At 44.0% G+C, this 18,670-nt stretch overlaps 1 long non-coding RNA gene across 1 annotated transcript; it reads right to left on the bottom strand.

Moving 5' to 3' along the window:
• Window positions 1-554: 554 nt before the first annotated feature.
• Window positions 555-8,983, bottom strand: LOC139535218 (uncharacterized). Its single transcript, XR_011667081.1, has 3 exons — window positions 8,787-8,983; window positions 2,957-3,046; window positions 555-805 (listed from the first exon to the last, which is right to left on the bottom strand). It is a non-coding gene; the product is annotated as an uncharacterized lncRNA (long non-coding RNA).
• Between the last annotated feature and the right edge of the window lie 9,687 nt (window positions 8,984-18,670).

Raw genomic sequence — 18,670 nt, forward strand, 5'->3', positions numbered from 1 at the left:
GATCTTGTATTCTCAAGGCAGCAACAGTAGATGAATTGAGTGCTGATGCTGTGCGAGAGATGCAGATGCACTGGGTCCGATCAGATCCTTGTAACTTTACAGAGTGGCGTGTGGTGTGGACGGCTTGCCGTAGCGCTGGTGTTGCTGATCTGTGAAGGGGAGATAGCCCATGGGCATGACATCGACGGGCACGTTTCAAATCCAATTGTGTCGCCATGATCCCGTCCCAGCCTGGCCTCGCTATCAGAGCAGATAACGTGCTCTAGTAAAGGTTACAATGTAACCGTGACATTTCTGTTGAGACTGAACAATAAGCATTCCTGGGATTCCTGGACTAATACTAAATGTATATAAGGATGTGTGTTCATGTGTGTATTGTGTGTGTGCAAGTGTGTGTGTTGAATTAAATTAAATAGTACATTTTGTACAATGTAAAATGTGTGTGTCAATGGTTACTGTACTCCATAAAAGTCATAATTACTATACAAGACATGTGGGGAATAGTCCATGAAAACCTAAACAGCTGTGCTCTCTGCTACTACAAAAAAAGCTTATTTGTTTTCTAAAAATTTATTTTTCTCTCAGAGTCATGTTTGGAGGGTCTTCAAGTTAATTAAAAGCACAAGGCCAGCTGAATCTCCAAGAAGGAAATCAGAAATATGATAAGACAGACAAAAAATTGTGTATAGAAGAGGATAGGTATAGAATGATGCAAATATTTTTTTTCCTAATCTCTCTCATCTTCTCTCTTCCTCTCTGTCCCTGGTTGGAGCTGGATCCGCTTGTGGGTTGAGATGAATGAGTTCTTTAAAAGACAGAGCATACGTATTATAGGAAGCAGGAGGGATGCTACAGAGCTGTTTACATGTTGGAAGCACATTTGGCAGCGATTACAGCTGTGAGTCCTTCTGGGTAAGCCTCTAAGAACTTTGCACACCTGGATTGTACAATATTTTCCCATTATTCTTTTCAACATTCTTCAAGCTCTGTCAAATTGGTTGGTAAAAATTGCTAGACAACCATTTTCAAGTCTTGCCATAGATTTTCAAGCTGATGTAAGCCAAAACTGCTGAAAGACGAATTCATCTGTCTGGTGGAAAGCAGTCTGAACAAGGTTTTCCTCTCTGTGCTTAGCTCCATTCCGTTTCTTTTTTATCCTGAAAAACGTCCCAGTCCTTAACAATTACAAGAATACCCATAACATGATGCAGCCACTACTATGCTTGAAAATATGGGGAGTGGTACTCAGTAATGTGTTGTATTAGATTTGCCCCAAACATAACACTTTGCATTCAAGACAAAAAGTTAATTGCTTTGCCACATTTTTTGCATTGTTACTTTAGTGCTTAATTTAGTGACTTGTTTCAAACAGGATGCATGTTTTGGAATATTTTTTATTCTGTACAGGCTTCCTTCTTTTCACTCTGTCAATTAGGTTAGTATTGTAGAGTAACTACAATGTTGTTGATCCATCCTCAGTTTTCTCCTATCACAGCCATTAAACTCTGTAACTGTTTTAGAGTCACCATTGGCCTCATGGTGAAATCCCTGAGCGGTTTCCTTCCTCTCCGGCAACTGAGTTAGGAAGGACGCCTGTATCTTTGTAGTGACTGGGTGTATTGATACACCATCCAAAGTGTAATTAATAACTTCACCATGCTCAAAGGGATTTCAGTGTCTGCCTTTTAATTTTTGTATGGTTGTGAGGTATTGTTTGTTTTTGACTGCCTACCTGTGTTTGACCTTCTCCTGCGACCACGATTCATGCCTTCTGTGAAGGCGAAATAAACATCTGCAGCGCTCTAGGTGTGAATCTACACCTTTTTCTCCCAGAAACATATTTTTTATAGTTTCTATGTGGAATTTAACACAGTTTCAAAGTATACATAGTTTGTGATTATGTTGAAATTAGATTGATGTAACAACCTGTTAGTCAGGTTAAGTCATTTTATTTAAGTTTAACCTTATTCAACCAGTGTGTGCCCAGTGGGGTAGATATTGCCATCTAAATGCTCCCAAAATTTGTCAGGTTGATAATAACGTTCAGAGACTGTTTTGAAAAAGAAACACAAAACACTTGGCAATGTCAGTCATCTGACAATTGTTTACATACGTGGCATTTTCAGGCCTATGTGACTGGATAGTGATGGTAAGATATCCACCACTCTATACTCTTCCAACTTTGTAGTAAATCACAAGCCATTATTATTATTCTTCACTGGCTCCCATCTAAAATCCAATCAGCATTTCCTTATGGTGAGATGACCAGCATGTCAGTCGTTTATATTGTGCCACCACCGAGAGCCTCCTCTCTTTACAAAAGCATTTCTCTTCTGAGATCCACTACATTACCCAGACTAATATGGAGAAAAATGTTTATTCAAATGAGCTTAGATCAAAATGCAGCAGGAAAATGATCTGCTTACAAAAATAAATTACATTTAAATTAATTACAAAATAAATGACTCTTTGGCTGAACGGCCAAAGGGTTAAATGAAGGCTTAAACTGGAGTTATTTTTTAAAATCATTTATTTACTTATATATGTATTTATTCACGCCATCCATTACTCACCTAGTGTCATCTGTTTGTGTCCATGGAAACCGTGTAATTACATTTTATGGAGAGCAACATTATAATGAGACCTTGTGTGAGCGATTGATTGGTGGTTGCTAAGAAGAGATGGCACATTGTGATCACTTGATTGGCCACTGCTAAGAGGAAAGGCTTTCTATTAGCAATTGATTGGCTGTTGTAATTTTCCACCTGAAGGAGTACCAGCCAGACACCGTAATTGTGTGACTTTAGTTGAAGCCACTTGTGTGTGTGTGTTTCTACAGATTGACATGGACTATTGACTATGAAATAGCTGGTTCCAATCCCTATCACCTCCTCCCTCCCCGAACTAATTGATAAAGACGCCCCAGAACTAGACACAAAAGGAAATGGACACTTACCTTCAAGGCGCCGTTCGACCGTGAACCTCTCCACGGACGGACATCTGACTCCTCGCTGCTCCACGACCGCTGTCCCTCTCTGCTGATTGCCTGTGGGAAAACTACTCTGTTACATTGCTCTCTATAGCACTACTAAAGGAGCGTGCTTATTTCTAATGTGTGAGTGTGATTCCAAGTTGTAGAGCAGTACATGCTTTAATTGTATGTTTGTTGTCCTCCACGTCTACAGAGGACACGGCCGACGCAGCTGTGAACAGCTATCTACGCTACAACTTGGACTCCCGGCATGGAGTCAAATGAAGCCAAATCAAATGTTACTTGTGCGGAATGCAACTGGTGTAGACTTAACCTTGACATGCTTGCAAGCCCTTCCCAACTATGCAGAGTTTAAAAATATAATGGCAACACGAGAAATAAAATAAAATACACAAGAATGGAGCTACAGTATATACAGGCAGTACCAGTACCAGATCAATGTGCAGCGGTACGAGGTCATTTGAGATAGATATGTACATGAAGGCAGGGTTAAAGTGACTAGGCATCCAGATAAATAATGATAAGAGTAAAATAAAGAACAGAATAGCAGCAGCAAATGATGAGTGGAAACGTGTGTGTAACGTGTTTGTTTTGTGTGTGTGTGCATATGTTGTGTGTATGTTTGGCGTGGGCGTGTCAATATAGTGTGTTTGAGTGTGTATATGGTGTGCATATTTAGTCTAGTGAGTGTGCGTAGGGTCAGTGCAAGAGAGTCAGTGCAGATAATCGGGTACCATGCATTTACTATTTAGCAGTCTTATGGCTTGGGGTAGCTCTCGGAGCCTGTTGGTCCGAGAGCCGATACTTCGGTACCATTTGCTGGAAGGTAGCAGAGTGAACAGTTTATGGCTTGGGTGGCTGGGGTCATTGGCAATTTTTCAGGCCTGGATGGCAGGGAGCTCGGCCCCAGTGATGTACTGGGCTGTCCGCACCACCCTCTGTAGCGCTTTGCAGTCAAGTGTGGTGCATCACCAAGCGGTGATGAAGCCAGTCAAGATCCTCTTGATGGTGCAGCTGTAGAACTTTTTGAGGATCCGAGGGCCAATGCCAAATCTTTCCAGCCTCCTGAGGGGGAAGAGGCACTGCCGTGCCCTCATCACGACTCTGCGGGGGGGGGGGGGGCTATGTTAAGTCCTTAGTGATGTGGACACCAAGGTCCTTGAAGTTCTTGACCTACGCCATCAGCACTGTCGATGTGGATGGGGGCGTGCTCTCCCCTCTTTCTCCTATAGTCCACGATCAGCTACTTGGTCTCACTGACATTGAGGGAGAGGTTGCTGTCCTGGCACCACTGCTAAGTCTCTGACCTCCTCTCTGTAGGCTGACTCATCGCTGTCTGTGACAAGCCTACTACATCATGTCGTCAACAAAACTTGATGATGGTGTTGGAATCGTGCATGGCCACGTAGTTGTGGGTGAACAGGGAGTACAGGAGGGGACTAAGCACACACCCCTGAGGAGCCTTGTTGACTACCCTCACCACCTGGGGCTGGCTTGGTGATGAGCTTGTAGTCTATGACCAGCATTCTCACATAGTTATTTCTCCTCTTGTCCAGGTGGGAGAGGGCAGTATGAAGTGTATTTGAGATTGCGTTATCTGTGGATCTGTTGGGGCGGTAAGTGAATTGAAGTGGGTCCAGGGTGTCTGGGATGATGGTGTTGATGTGAGTCATGACCAGCCTTTCAAAGCACTTCATAATTACAGATGTGTGTGCTACAGGGCGATAGTACTTTAGGCAAGTTACCTTGGAGCTCTTGGGAACAGGGACAATGGTGGTCAACTTGAAACATTTTGGGATTACAGACTGGGACAAGGAGAGATTGAAAATGTCTGTGAAGACAATTCCCAGCCACATACGATGAGCGTCAGGGCAGGTGTAATACGGCCCAGTACATCACTGGGGCCAAGCATCCAGGATCTCTATACTAGGCGGTGTCAGAGGAAGGCCCAAAATATTGTCAAAGACTCCAGCCACCCACATCATAGACTGCTTTCTCTTCTACCGCACGGCAAGCGGTACAGGAGTGCCAAGTCTAGGTCCAAAAGGCTCCTTAACAGCTTCTACCCCCAAGCCATAAGACTGCTGAACAATGAATCAAATGGCCACCCGGACAATTTTAATTGACCCCCCCCCCCCACCCACAGTACCCTCTGTATATAGCCTCGTTATTGATATTTATTGTGTTACTTTTTTATTTTGTTTATTTAGTAAATATTTTATTAACTCTTTTCTTAACTGCATTGTTGGTTAATTAAGGGCTTGTAAGTAAGCATTTCACAGTAAGGTGACACATACATTTTTATTTGATTTGAATAGGATTCCACCTTCCTCCTAAATTGTCCTTTCGCATGTTTGATGTGTCGTCGGAGGTTGTAGCGGGCTTTTTTGTATCCGTCCATGTCTGTGTCACTTTCCTCATAAGCGGTAGCATTAGCCCGGCGCGGATATTCATGGTTTTTGGTTTAGATATGTTCTTAGTCACTGGGGGGATGACATTTATGCACTTATTGATGAAGCCTGTGACTGTAGTGGTAAACTCCTCAGTGCTATCAGATGAATCCTGGAACATATCCCAGTCTGTACTAAGAAAACAGTCCTGTAGACTTGCGTCTGCTTCGTCCGACCACTTGCATATTGAGCGCGTCACTGGTACTTCCTGTTTGAGCTTTTGTTTCTAAACAGGAAGCAGGAGAATGGAGTCATGGTCAGGTTTGCCAAAGGGAGGATGAGGGAGGGCCTTGTATGTGTTTTTGTGTGTAGAATAAAAGTGATTGAGAGTTTTAGTGCCCCTAGTGGTGCAGGAGACGTGTTTGTAGAAGTGAGGTAGGACTGTTTTAATTCTCCCCTCGTTAAAGTCTTCACCCACCAGAAACGCTGATTCTGGGTGTGCAGTTTCTTGCTTGTTTATGGCGCTATACAGTTCATTGAGTGCCAAAGTGGTGATGGCTTGTGGAAGGATGTAGACATCAGTAATAATTACGGATGAGAACTCTGTTGGTAGATAAAAGGGTCTGCAGCTTACCATGAGATATTCTATATCAGGTGAGCAAAAGCTTGAGATTTTCTTCACTGCAAAGCAGCAAACCAGTTGTTATTTATAAAAAAAATAACAACTTGGGTTGAGCCGAGTGGGGACAGTAGAGCCCATCCATTGACTGCCAAATTAGCCATCGAGTACCATACCAGCCAGTGACTAACGAATCCCTGCTCAGGAAGTAGAGCCATATGAACCCTGCTTGGGTAGACCTGAACGAATGAACGAACATCAACCAACGCTCTGTGAGTGAACTAACTGTTGTGTTAGTCTTTTCCTGTGCTCATAGTATAGCTTATGGTCCTAACTCATAGTCTCCTTAAACAGTTCTAACTGGGCACTTAGTAGTTTAAAAACCCTTTCCTGCAGGCGAATGACCAAAGCACCCTCTGGTGGCCTCATGGGTGGAATGTTATTCTTTATAATTTCATAATCAACTTTTTCATTTTTTACACAGAAAATCCAGTGTTTCTATGTCAAAAGGTTTTGCTATATTTCAGTCTTCTGTAATGTATATAAAGTGTAATATTGGGATGCAAAATACATTTTTAAAAAGTCAACTCTATATCTGACATGGTACAGTTGTCGTCTTTTTATTAAAGCCCATAACCGTGTGTGAGGAGTGTAATTTTGTTTCAAAGTAGATTTGTTTAAGACTACCAAGAAACTCTGTGTGACGCTGATTTAGCCCACTGCAGTAAAAGGTTAGACAGAACTAATCAAACAAATGCTTTTTAAGATATTGTCACTATTGTACAATCTGAACTTGTTATAAAGAACCTTTGATTGTACTTTCTCTGTCTCTGTGGTTGTTTGCCGTGGGATCTTAAAATTCTGCTTTTGACATTTTGGCGTAGTCGGCAGGATCCCACCTGCAAACACACTGCTTGGACATTTGGAACAATCAAAAGTCAGTGACACCCCCAGGCTGTAGTTAGCCATATTTATACTACACAGGTAGTCATGCCTTGGTTCATGGTAGTCACTTGGGTCCCCAAGTTTGGAGACGAGCAAAAATGGTGGTTTGCGGGCTCAGGTGGAGGTAATGTTGTAAACACAAAGGCTTACATTACAGCACAGCAGCAGGTAGACTTTATTTGTACTGTCACGCCCTGACCTTAGAGATCCTTTTTATGTCTCTATTTTGGTTTGGTCAGGGCGTGAGTTGGGGTGGGCATTCTATGTTTTGTGTTCTATGTTTTCTATTTCTGTGTGTTTGGCCTGGTGTGGTTCTCAATCAGAGGCAGCTGTCTATCGTTGTCTCTGATTGAGACCCATACTAAGGTAGCCTTTTCCCACCTGTGTTTTGTGGGTAGTTGTTTTCTGTTTTGTGTCTGCACCAGACAGAACTGTTTCGGTTTCGTACGTTCTCGTTGTCGTTTTTGTTGTTCAGTTTTATGAATAAATCATGAACACTTACCACGCTGCGCTTTGGTCCACTTCTTCATGCAACGATGGCCGTTACAGAACTACCCACCACCAAAGGACCAAGCAGCGTGGCCAGGAGAGGCTTCCCCAATAATCTTTTTTTGGGGGGGGGGCACACGGGACGGTCGCCGGAGCCGAGGATGGAACCAGAGCCAGTCGGGGTGAAATTGGAGGTGAGCGAGGGGAGCGAAGCAGAGACAGTGAAGGAGTTGATGGGGAGGTTGGAGGAGTGAGCTATGAGAGAGCTGCTGTGTTGGTGCATGAGGCACGACATTCGCCCTACGGAGCGTGTCCTCGAGTTGATGTCACCTGAGTCAGCTCTCCATACTCGTCCTGAGGTGCGTGCTAGCCGTCTGGTGAAGACTGTGCCAGCCCCACGCACCAGGCCTCCTGTGCGCCTCCCCAGCCCTGCACGTCTTGTGCCAGCTTGGCGCTCCAGACCTCCAGTGCGCTGCCACAGCCAGGTGAGTCCTGCGCCGGCTCTAGGCACGGTTTCCCCAGTTCGCCAGGAGAACCCAGTGCGGCCTGTTCCAGCTCCCCGCACGTGCCGGGCTAAGGTGGTCATGCAGCCAAGAGGAGCGGTGCAAGTGCTAAGCACCAGAGCTCCAGTGCTCCCCCACAGCCCAGTTCGCCCTCCAGTCCGGAGCCTCCAGCGACGGCCTCCAGCCCGGAGCCTCCTGCGACGCCCTCCAGTCCGGAGCCTCCAGCGTCGCCCTCCAGTCAGGAGCTTCCAGCGACGCCCTCCTGTCCGGAGCTGCCAGAGTCGCCCTCCTGTCCGGAGCTGCCAGAGTCGCCCTCCTGTCCGGAGCTGCCAGAGTCGCCCTCCTGTCCGGAGCTGCCAGAGTCGCCCTCCTGTCCGGAGCTGCCAGAGTCGCCCTCCTGTCCGGAGCTGCCAGAGTCGCCCTCCTGTCCGCAGCTGCCAGAGACACTTAAAATCGTGGTCGGGACCATATTTCAAGGGGGGGGGGGGGTCACAAACTGACTCTTGCTAAAGTAGACTGTCATTCTGCCTTATATTTATATTATCAGCAGGTTTATTATATTACTTATCAGCATGTATTATTTGACCATCAACCCCTAATTTACAAGTGCCTTTCACTCATGTGTGCTGTGTTATGTGATTGCCTTCACTTAACTCCTTACATTCTCACGTGTGAAATTCAATTGAATTGCATGAACTATTTGCTCATTTTGGACGGTGTGCTGTGATTCTACAGATTGCCATGGACTTTGGACCATGAGCTGTTGCCAATCCCTATTACCTCCTCCCTCCCCGAACTAATTGCTAAACACGCTCCAGAACTAGACACAAAAGGAAATGGACACTTACCTTCCAGGGCGCCGTTCGACCGGGAACCTCTGCAGAGACAGACATCTGACTCCTCGCTGCTCCTCGACCCCTGTCTCTCTCCGCTGATCGCCTGTGGGAAAAAGACTCCATTACAACGCTCTCTATAGAACTCTAAAAGGAAAGTGCTCATTTCAAACGTGTGCTTGTGACTCCCATTGTAGATCAGTACATACTGTAATTGTATGTTTGTTGTCCCCCATGGCTACAGACATGGGGGACACGCCCAATGCAGCTGCGAGAGGCTATCTCCGATACAACACAGCCGGCACGGCTTGGAGTGGGGGAGAAGAGATCTCAGCAGCCTACCATGGACTACCAAACTAGTCATGGACTACCGTACCAGCCAGAGGTTGATAAACAAATCCCAGCTCGGGAAGAAGAGCCAAATTAACACTCCTCGGGTAGAGCCAAATGAATGAACGAACCCTGCTGGGGTAGAGCAAAACGAACAAGCATCAACCAACTCTCTGTGAGTGAAGCAGCTGCTGTGTTAGTTTTGCCCTGTGTCATAGTGTATGGTCCTAACTCCTAGTCTCCTTAAACATTTCTAACTGGGTACTTAGTAGTTTTAAACAGAACCAATCAAACAAATCATTTTTGAAGATATTGTCACTATTGTAAAATCTGAACTTGTAATAAAGAGCCTTTGTTTGTACTTTGCCTGTCTCTGTGGTTGCTGTGGGATCTTGGAATTCTGCTTTTGACGTGTGTGTGTGTGTGTGTGTGTGGTTTTCACTGTGCTCTAATGGGGTCTGGCAGGGTGGAGGGGTTGAACAGAGCTGCTCATCGGAGGATAAGTCACATGTGACAGTCTGTCAGGACACCTCTCATCAGGACACATACTGCAGAGACAGCAAATCCTCAACACACACACACACACACACACACACACACACACACACTCACACACACACACACACACACACACACACACACACACACACACACACACACACACACACACACACACACACACACACATATATATATATACACAACTACATACACAGACAGGCACACACACAAACCCATATGCACACACCTGCACGCAAAGAGATACACAGACGCCTCTCACATCAAACCCCAAAGAGGGCATTCATTTATCTTCATGAATAAAGAAAATGAATATCTTCAAACAGTCTGCATTTAGCCGTTGGGTTGATACGACATGCATAACAGCCGGATAGGATTTGTCTGCCATTCAGAGGGAGTCAGCTGTTAGAGTAACAGCTTTAGTGAAGGGAGCCCCATCTCAAAGAAATAGGACATTGTGACCTGTCCCACAACGCCCCCCCCCCCCCCCCCCTTTCACTGTCTCTCTCGCTCTCTAGGTCTCTGTTCTGATGTCATTTACTTACATTTCATGGATATATGAGATTGGAGTGTCTGTCAGAGAACATGTTGTGTGACAGTCTCCACAACTACCTCAGCCTGTGTTAAGGAAACGTGTACTATATCAGTGTACATAGGAACAGGTTTTGATTTTGTAAAACAATCACAAATAGTGCATAAGCCTACTGTGCAAATACAGTATCATTTTGAATGACATTCGCACAGATCATTGGAGCCAGTGTGGTCACAGTTGGTATACAGTGCAACCACATCAGACAGCTTCTGATTTCCCCTGCCCGCCCATGATGAAAATCAACGATCAATGGACAAAAACATAGACTTGCTCACTTATATATGGGACAACAAATCTTTGCAGCGATATAGAGGAACATCAGATATCTATGGAGCCTGATCAGAGTCTTGATTCTTTTGAGGGACACGGACAGAGAGTGTGACAAACCGCTTATTATACCAAGAGCCCCCGAGACAATCTCTAGACCAAGCGGCAGTGGAGGGGAGAGGAGGAAAGGGGAGATGTGACCACAGAGAGGTGACAGAGCGAGACATCAAAATGAGCAAACGTGGAGATGAGAGGATAGAGAGATGGAGAGCCAGGGCCCGGCTCACTGGAACTGGCAGACGGGTTAGTCAGTGGAAGAGAGAGGGCCACTTGTTTGGGGAGCTGTTTGCAGCAGGAACCAGATAAATGTTCACAGTGGCCAGTCATTATAGCTTATCTCCCTATGGGCTGCTCTATTCAGTCTTGGAGGAAGACATGATCAGAAAATATAACAGCCGCAAGTTGCATTGGCATTGTCATTATGACTGTTATAACATGAAGTAGTTCTCGTCTGTTTACCTATTTTTGTGTAATTACACAATATAATGTGTGTTTAAAGTCAGTGGTGTCTAAAACCACAGTCCTGGCGATTCTAAAGGTTCCTAGTTGAGCACAGTATCCATATATGGGAAAGAGATTGTGTGGAATCGGCAGCCTTTGTTTATCTCTCTCCTACTTTGATAAAATACCTCATATCTGTACCTCATTTCCCCCAATCCAGTCGGCTGTGATAAAGAGGGAAGTGGGACACAGTGGGCCTGATGGGAGTCTGTTTCTCCACTCCGCCCATCCTCCAGGGAGCAAGCCGAATTACAGCCAACCACACCGCTTCGGAGCAGCAGCTATCCGATGAGACAGTCTTACATGCTGCGTGAAAATCAACCAAGGTCATCAGGGTCGTCACGTGTTCCTAAAATGAGACTCAGACTGTGGCTGTCGGTGGCGGTTAGTTCAATACAGTGGATAAGCACAAACACGTAGCACTTTAAAACTGAGGCATGGAATTACCCATACATTGTTGTGGGCCAATTATCTTTAGTAAAGAGCCACTTAACCCACTCTGTGCTATAGTGGCCAGTACTAGCTGCAGTACATGTAAAGCCTTGTAAACTCTTGTTTTAATTGGATTATTCCATACTACCACCTTGTGGTCACAGACCTGCAATAGAATACCCAGAGAATCCTGTCAGGACTCAACCAAACTCCTCCTTTGTTAACAGCTCACATGCTGTGTTAAATGAGAATACAAATAACAATGTTTTTCTAAATGAGAGTGTAGGCACAAGGTATCCAAAATAGCTCCACTGTGATGAGAGATTGGGGTGTTACAAGCAGCTGTGCTGAAATGTTTTCAGGCCACATTCTATGGTGGTTTACATTTTTTTAAATATTGTACAGAAATGCATTCCCGCGAGATGTTTTAATTTGGGGGTGCTGTTGACTGGGTGTGGGAAGGGGGAGGATTGGGGTGCTGAGGAGAATTTTTTTTCGCTCATACATGAGTAATACATTTCCTAGTTTGTAAATTAAAAAATAAAACAAATTTGGTTTATTTGTTCAAATACACTGCCGGTCAAAAGTTTCAGAACACCTACTCATTCAAGGGTTTTTCTTTATTTTTACTATTTTCTACATTGTAGAATAATAGTGAAGACATATAAAAACTATGAAATAACACATGGAATCATGTAGTAACCAAAAAAGTGTTAAACAAATCAAAATACATTTTATATTTGAGATTCTTCAAATAGTCACCCTTTGCCTTGATGACAGCTTTACACACTCTTGGCATTCTCTCAACCAGCTTCATGAGGTAGTCACCTGGAATGCATTTCAATTAACAGGTGTGCCTTGTTAAAAGTTAATTTGTGGAATTTCTTTCCTTCTTAATGCGTTTGAGCCAATCAGTTTTGTTGTTACAAGGTAGGGGGGGTATACAGAAGGCCAAGTCCATATTATGGCAAGAACAGCTCAAATAAGCAAAGAGAAATGACAGTCCATCATTACTTTAAGACATGAAGGTCAGTCAATAAGGAACATTTCAAGAACTTTGAAAGTTTATTCAAGTGCAGTGATGAAACTGGCTCTCATGAGGACCGCCACAGGAATGGAAGACCCAGAGTTACCTCTGCTGCATAGGATAAGTTCATTTGAGTTACCAGACTCAGAAATTGCAGAGGAGACTGTGTGAATCAGGCCTTAACGATCGAATTGCTGCAAAGAAACCACTACTAAAGGACAACAATAATAAGAAGAGACTTGCTTGGGCCAAGAAACATGGGCAATGGACATTAGACCGGTGGAAATCTGTCCTTTGGTCTGATGAGTCCAAATTGGAGATTTTTGGTTCCAACCGCTGTGTCTTTGTGAGACGCAGAGTAGGTGAACGGATGATCTCTGCATGTGTGGTTCCCACCGTGCAGCATGGAGGAGGAGGTGTGATGGTGTGGGGGAACTTTGCAGGTGACACAGTCATCCCATCTGGTTTGCGCTTAGTGGGACTATCATTTGTTTTTCAACAGGACACTGACCCAACACACCTTCCGGCTGTGTAAGGGCTCTTAGTAGTGGTTTCTTTGCAGCAAGGCAATCATGAAGGCCTGATTCCCGCAGTCTCCTCTGAACGATTGATGTTGAGATGTGTCTGTTACTTGTGTCCAAACTTTTGACTGGTACTGCATATATATATTTTTTGATTTATCAGGAAGTGCTGCAGCACCCCTACTTCTTGCGCCTCAGCAGATATGGCAGTTCACTGAAAATATGCATACATCTTTTATTTAACATAAAAAACATCAACAATGAGGTTAAAGTATCTGGTAGACAATACATTCACCCATAGAGTCTCAATCATGAGTACATTGCATCACATTTGAGTCACGTACTGTAGACACTCACAGGGCTCTGGTAAATTGCTGAGTATAATTGTGGCACTCAACAATCACTTTGCCATTAGCTAACAGCTGAAATTGGCAGTCACTTCTCCAGTTGGTGCGGCTCTCCTTAGTTCTAATAGGCTTAAAAACTTAAAGCCCCGAAATGAAGCATTATTTTAAGCTTATACGCTGATTTTCTGTGAAATGTTTGAAACCAGTATGAATAATCCCAGGTCAAAAGCTGTAATTTAACGAAATGACATATCTACTTTTGTAAAATGGCTGGAAACTATTTTCTAAACAGTCATGTTGCTTATGCTATCAGTCCCGAGACTCCAGCAACATTTTTATTTTCATTGACCTGACTTTCATTTATCTGAATAAACAGCCCTTATATTTAGCCTCACAATGAAGTGTTTTACCATTTTACTTTCAAGACAACCAGGGCTACAAGTAGAACACAAAACAATTTGACATAAACATTTGCATTCATGAGTTTTACTGACAAAAGTCTGCAGCAGCAAAAAAAAAACTGATACAAATCAATGGATATGAATGCTGTAAGGATAGAACTTGTTTGCACAGTGGGAAATGAATACCCAACTAGTCAGTGTCAACTGTGTGGAATTTGCTGTGAGCTTTTTACAGTTTTATAGACACTATGTCCTGGGATTTCCTATGATCTTCTATGTAGAAGAACCCCTTACCTTCTATCGACTCTTGTGTAGCTTGTGAGTGTCATAGAGCAAACCATGTTACCTGTGCGTGTTCGTAATAGCTTTTAACAGTTTCAAACCATTCAGAGTCCACAGACGTTTTTGTGAAAAGACCCGGCCCGGGCCCCTTTGGGAATGTGCCCTTGTCTCACAAACACTGCTCTAGCTCAGCCCCCGTTAATCACACAGACTAATGGTGCAGAAGAAATAGATTCTTCCTATGGTACAACCCAGAAGTCTGTAGCTCAAACACAGCGGACTCATTGGGTTAAATGTCAAGGTCAACTGTGAATTATGTCTGGCTTTCACAATGATATACAAATAAACTGTTCATAATGTCATATAATAATATCTCATGACCATTTGTCCAAGTTATAATAGTAAGTACTATTATCCCCCCCGGAGGACACAGGTACGGAAGTATCTATATCCACAGTAAAACGAGTCCAATATCAACTTAACCTGAAGGGCCGCTCAGCAAGGAAGAAGCCACTGCTCAAAAACCGCAATAAAAAAGCCAGACTACGGTTTGCAACTGCACATGGGAACAAAGATCGTAGTTTCTGGAGAAATGTCCTTTGGTCTGATGAAACAAACATAGAACTGTTTGGCTATAATGACCATCGTTATGTTAGGAGGAAAAAGGGGGACAATGACCCCAAGCATACTTCCAAAGTTGTGGCAAAATGGCTTAAGGACAACAAAGTCAAGGCATTGGAGTGGCCATCACAAAGCCCTGACCTCAATCCCATAGAACATTTGTGGGCAGAACTGAAAAAGCGTGTGCGAGCAAGGAGGCCTACAAACCTGACTCAGTTACAGCAGCTCTGTCAGGAGTAATGGGCCAAAATTCACCCAACTTATTGTGGGAAGCTTGTGGAAGGCTACCCGAAACGTTTGACCCAAGTTAAACAATTTAAAGGCAATGCTACCAAATACTAATTGAGCATATGTAAACTTCTGACCCACTGGGAATGTGATGAAAGAAATAAAAGCTGAAATAAATCATTCTCTCTACTATTATTCTGACATTTCACATTCTTAAAATAAAGTGGTGATCCTAACTGACCTAAAACAGGGAATTTTTACTAGGATTAAATGTCAGGAATTGTTAAAAACTGAGTTTAAACGCATTTGGCTAAGGTGTATGTAAACTTCCGACTTCAACTGTAGTATGTCTTACATAGCACACTCCATCCTTACCTAACAGCAGTGGCTCTCTGTGTCAGCTGGGTTAGGGGACTCCGTGCTATGGAGGTGGGAGGGTGCACATAAGTAGTCAGCAAATTATGCAAATCATCAAGATATTGGCAGTCTCTTTTTATGTATCCTGCTGGGTCTATGTGATGTCATTCTGTCAGGTGTTGCCTGTACCTGGTCATGTGGTCATGTGGTCATGGAACCATAGAAGGTAGAACATCCAGGTAGAAATCTGGGTAGAGGGCAGAGGAGACGTTCCACAGCCAGAACAGAGCATCGTTCCTCCTCAACTCTATCTGGGGACACTCCCCTGTGTAGTTATCTGTTGTGTTTTTGTAGTCGTTATCGCAGGAGGGGAAACCATAAAATAGCCACATCCCTTTGGCCTCTCCTGGGCCCTTGGAAGTCTCTGCCGGGCATGTAGGTCTGGAGGATCTCAGCGGCAGACCTGAAATGCTCCAGCAGGTTGGCATTCTGTGGCACCCCACCGTTAACTGCCTCTGCTTGGTTGTATCCAGTTTAGTCTTGTAGAAGATGGTGATGTTGTCCCCCATGAAGCTCCGGTTCTAATTCTTCACTATGCTGAACACTCACAGGTCCAGGTCCACTCCCCATAGCGGGTCTTACACTGGGCTGTAGGCGCATTCCACACAGTGAGGAAGGGCACCTGGGCCAGTGTGGGGAGTGCTTCTGCTTCATGCTCCCTGCCAAGAACAATACTGGCCACAATCACGCATAGAAGAAGCGCCCCCCAGGTAAAATGCACGTTATACCTTCAGAAAAAGAGAACACAAAATGTAATATAGTATTTTGGCAAATTGACATTGTCAGAACATAAGGTTCCTGATTCTGGATAGGTTCTTTACTACTCTACTTTTTTTTATTGTGAAGTCACAGGACTTTGAGTGTGCTCCTCAAAAAGAGGACGACAAATGTATCTCGGAATCACCTTTGCGAATCAAATGGCTAGTGTGAAATGTCAAGCCTAGGAAAGCAAAGTTTCCTGTAGCCTAGTTACCTAGTGTAAATGAGAGGAGGGGCTGTGTATTATATAAATTATTACAAACTATTCCTCTCAGAATGGGTCTATACTTTCTAGAATAAATTAATTAATTAGATAATTAAAATATGCAGGCTGCAGCCATGAATTTACTTTTAAGCAGACCTGGCTATCTGCAATGTGTCTGAACACATATAACACTTAGGAACTATTGCTGTAGACTTCAAATTATCACAAATCATTTTGCCTCAAGGCAACCTATAATTATGGAAAGGAGGGCCATTAAAGTTTTATTTGACCCCAAAGCCTATAGCCCACCAATTTGGATGTAAAAACTCAAAACAGTTTTTCAAAAGATAAATACAGTGCATTCGGAAAGTATTCAAACCCCTTGACTTTTCCACATTTTGTTATGTTACAGCCTTATTCTTCAATGGATTTAAAAAAGTAAAATTCTCATCAATACACACAATACCCCATTATGACAAAGCAAAAACAGGTTTTTATTTATTACAAATAAAAAACAGAAATACCTTAAATTGAATTCAGGTGCATCCTCTTTCCATTGATCATCCTTCAAATGTTTCTACAACTGGAGTCCACCTGTGGTAATTTCAATTGACTGGACATGATTTGGAAAGGCACATACCTGTCTATATAAGTTCCCTACAGTTGACAGTACATTTCAGAGCAAAAACCAGGCCATGAGGTCGAAGGAATTGTCCGTAGAGCTCCGAGACAGGATCGCGTCAAGGCACAGATCTGGGGAAGGGTACTAAACAATTTCTGCAGCATCGAAGGTCCCCAAGAACACAGTGGCCTCCATCATTCTTATAAGGAAGAAGTTTGGAATCACCAAGACTCTTCCTAGAGCTGGCTGCCCGGCCAAACTGAGCAATCAGGGGAGAAGGGCCTTGGTCAGGGAGGTGACCAAGAACCAGATGGTCACTCTGCAGAGCTCCAGAGCTTCCTCTGTGGAGATGGGAGAACCTTCCAGAAGGACAACCATCTCTGAAGCTCTCCACCAATCAGGCCTTTATGGCCAGATGGATGCCACTCCTCAGTAAAAGGCACACGACAGCCCGCTTGGAGTTTTCCAAAAGTCACCTAAAGGACTCTCAGACCCTGAGAAACAAGATTCTCTGGTCTGATGAAACCAAGATTGAACTCTTTGGCCTGAATGCCAATCGTTACGTCTAGAGGAAACCTGGCACCATCCCTATGGTGAAGCATGGTGGTGGCATCATCATGCTGTGGTGATGTTTTTCAGCAGCAGCAACTGGGAGACTAGTCAGGATCGGGGGAAAGATGAACGGAGCAAAGTACAGAGAGATCCATGATGAAAACCTGCTCCAGAGCGCTCAAGACCTCAGACTGGGGAGAAGGTTCACCTTCCAACAGGACAATGACTTTAAGTACACAGCCAAGACAACGCATGAGTGGCTTTGGGACAAGTCTCTGAATGTCCTAGAGTGGCCCAGCCAGAGTCCGGACTTGAACCCGATCGAACATCTCTGGGGAGACCTGAAAATAGCTGTGCAGCAACGCTCCCCATCCAACCTGACAGCGCTTGAGAGGATCTGCAGAGAAGAATGGGAGAAACTCCCCAAATACAGGTGTGCCAAACTTAGCGTCATACCCAAGAAGGCGTGAGGCTGTAATCACTGCCAAACGTGCTTCAACAAAGTACTGAGTAAAGGGTCTGAATACTTATGTAAATGTGATGTTTCATTTTTTTTGCTTTGTCATTATGGGGTATTGTGTGTAGATCGTTTTTCCCCCCTCATCAATTTAATACATTTTAGAATAAGGCTGTAACATAACAAAATGTGGAAAAAGTCAAGGGGTCTGAATACGTTCCCGAATGCACTGTACATCTGTGGAGATTTGCCCTGAGAGAGTTCTATGAGGATGCACCGTCTTTCTACAATGTTAGGTAATGTGTCTGCTTCCTGGAAACTTGTATTGCTGAAAACTTGAAATAACCTTTGGCTGGCAGCACCCAACAATTATAGGGGGGAAGGGGTAGTCCTTAAGAAGCATTTTGTACCAGACAAACCTCTTGAAAGCAGCCACTCTCAAAACTTTTGGCCCACTGCCACTATGTGTACATTGTGATTGTTGAATCGATCAGGAACCGAGGAGAGACAGATAATTGTATAATTAATACAAACACTGATACACAAGTGATCATCACACTGAGAAATCCATTTGTGGACACTGTACTGTGATAGTATTGGATGATGTTATACAACCGATGGGTCTAATCCTGGATGCTGATTGGTTAAAACCACATTCCAGCCGGTGTCTATTCGACAAGTTACCACCGGTTAAATCTATGATGTTGAAATGTCTCGTTGTTCCATCTCACTGCGCAAACCACTGTCTCATCAACTCAG

This window comes from Salvelinus alpinus, chromosome 12 (assembly GCF_045679555.1).
Source record: "Salvelinus alpinus chromosome 12, SLU_Salpinus.1, whole genome shotgun sequence".
Classification (NCBI taxonomy): domain Eukaryota; kingdom Metazoa; phylum Chordata; class Actinopteri; order Salmoniformes; family Salmonidae; genus Salvelinus; species Salvelinus alpinus.